Source organism: Asparagus officinalis, chromosome 1 (genome assembly GCF_001876935.1).
Source record: "Asparagus officinalis chromosome 1, Aspof.V1, whole genome shotgun sequence".
NCBI classification, from domain to species: domain Eukaryota; kingdom Viridiplantae; phylum Streptophyta; class Magnoliopsida; order Asparagales; family Asparagaceae; genus Asparagus; species Asparagus officinalis.
The window spans coordinates 23,702,890-23,705,520 of NC_033794.1; the positions used below are offsets into that span (position 1 = coordinate 23,702,890).

The following is a 2,631-nucleotide window of genomic DNA, read 5'->3' on the forward strand; positions in this document are numbered from 1 at the left end:
TTGCGCCGCCTCAACGGGATGATAAGATGAGGGGAAAAGGGGGAAATAAGAGAGAGAAAATTCAAGTGAAGAGAGGGAAGAGTAACTTGCTTAGAGCATAGAAGTTGGTAAAGGAGGAGAAGAGGAGCTTGATTGATCCAAAGGTATAACTCAACTTCTTAATTTTTTTAGGGCGTGTTTGGATTTCAACGGGGTTAAGGAAAGTTAAGAGAAACTAGGTGAGAGAAGAGAAGGGAAAGGAAAGGAGTTCTCTTCCCCTTGGTTACAGTACAATTTTGGAGGTAACAAATTTTATACTATTAAGGGGTGAACTAAGGGAACTAGGGTGAATAACTTCATTTTCTAAATGTTCCCAAACAAGGTGAATGGTTCCCCTAACTTCCCTTCTCTCTTGTTCCCCTCAATCCAAACAAGCCATTAGTTTATAGAAATTGAAGAATCTTTGGTTGAAAAAAATAAAAAATAAAATAAAATACATACCTAGCCCCCAGGAGGATCTCATCGTCGACCCCTAATTGCCAGCGAGCTCTCACCGTCGAGAGGCCACCCCCGACGGTGGCTGAGCAGCCGTAGAAAAAAAACACGGAAGGAATAAAAAGAGGAATAGAAGGAAGAAGGGGATAGAAGAGAGAGAAAGAGAATACTAAGTTAAAATAAAAAAAATCTTTTTGAGACCCCTAAAAGTTTATGAGTTTGTATATAGGTCCTGAAAATAAAAAAAGTGAAAATTTTTGTTTAGACCATGTTGCTCTGTTAATTACCCACAGGCCTAGAAGAGTCAAACTCAATTAAGAAATTAAGCGTAGATAATTGTTTGAAAACCCCTAAAATTGTTAATAGGTCCAAAACTATTAGAATAATGTTATAGAAATTATGATAAATTGCTAAAATTAGCAAAAAGCCTATGTGTACCACATTTATAGATTTTAATTATTATTTGATTATACTTGAATAGTCTGGCTCTAGAGTGTGAAGTGATTAACCTATAATATATACTTGTCATGAATTATTAATAGTCTTATATCTTTATATTATAGTATCTAGTTGATACCCAAGGAAGTAATATTTTGAGGAAGAGGTATCTAGGCCTGTCCATCCGAATCAGCCCGGACCCGGTTGCCCCGGGCCAGGGCCGGGCCCGGGCCTGAGCAGGCCGGGCTCCGGGTCGTCCCGGATTTTCTTTGTTTTTAAAATTTTTTAACTTTTCAAGAAGACAGAGAAAAAAATAAACACAATTTTGATAAAAATTTATATTATTAATCAATTATAATTATGTAATTTACAAATATAAAACTTTATAAAAATTAAAATGATAAAATAATATAAAATAATTATAGAATTTATAGAAACAAACAAAATTAAAAATAATTATAAAATTCAAAGTGCCCAAGAGGTCCAATCAAAGACCTCTAAATATATATGTTATGTATATATTGTTTTTATGTTTGTGTATTGAGACACACTTTTTCCATATTGACATATCTATATGTGTCCTCATTGTATTTTTGTATGTGAGTTTTGCTTAAGCATGTTTTCATCTTGCTTGCTCACATGTTTGTCTTAGTACTTTATTTCATATAAGGCATTTTGATAGGGGGAGCCATCCCTATTTCTTTTATTGTTTTTATACCCACCATGCTTATAGGTAGGGGGAGCCTTTGTTCTCTTCATTTTTTTATTTTTCTCATTTCTGATGTTGCCAAAGGGGGAGAAACAAGTGGATTGTAAGTATATTTATGAGTATTGTGCTTTATTGTATATTTTATAAACTCTTTTTGTAAATTGTTTATCATCATCAAAAAGGGAGAGATTGTTGACCTTTTTGTTTTGATAATATTTTAACAAACAATTTATAACTAATATTATTTGTCTAGTGTTTGTGTTTTCCTTATTCTAGGAAAACAATATGTTGGAGGTTGGATGGAATTGCGTCATAACGATCATATCAAATGGAGGTTGGTGGAATTAGTAGGTATGAAGCCATTTGCACTTAAAGTCATATTCAAGATCAAGCTTCATCCGTAATGTTTACTAAGTCGAGCTTATTGAAGATCAAGATAGCTTGGATAATTTAGTTTAGGTTTATATTATGTGTGTTCAATACTTTAAGCTTAATATTATATACACACATATTTTATTGATTTATATATATATATGAGAAGTGTTCCTAAGGTGACACCTTAGATAATCATCTAAGGACGCGGCCTAAAATCACATGAGTGAGATATATTATGGATGATCCGTTCCGTTGAACTTGATCTTCATATTCTAAAATCCCAACACACCAAGTTTGGGGTGAACCCATCATCATTTGACCCTCTGTCGAGCCATGTGAAAAGTTCTATTCATTCGAAACCATTAAAATTGATACGAGTGGATGAAGGATCAAACGAGGACGGGTTTACCCCAAACTTAGTGTGTTGGGGTTTTAGAATATGTAGATCAAGTTCAACAGAGCGGATCATCCACAATGTAGCTCAATCATGTGATTTTAGGCCGCGTCCTTAGATGATTATCTAATGCGTCACCTTAGGAACACTTCTATATATTATATATATATATATATATATATATATAGTATTTTATTATTAAAAATTTTAGGTTTAATTCTCCGTCTCAGAATGCAACAAA

At 33.5% G+C, this 2,631-nt stretch overlaps 1 protein-coding gene across 1 annotated transcript in view; it reads right to left on the minus strand.

Moving 5' to 3' along the window:
- LOC109821416 (CDPK-related kinase 3-like) overlaps nt 1-2,631 on the minus strand; it is a 17,011-nt gene that overhangs the window by 514 nt on the left and 13,866 nt on the right. The window lies entirely within an intron of this gene.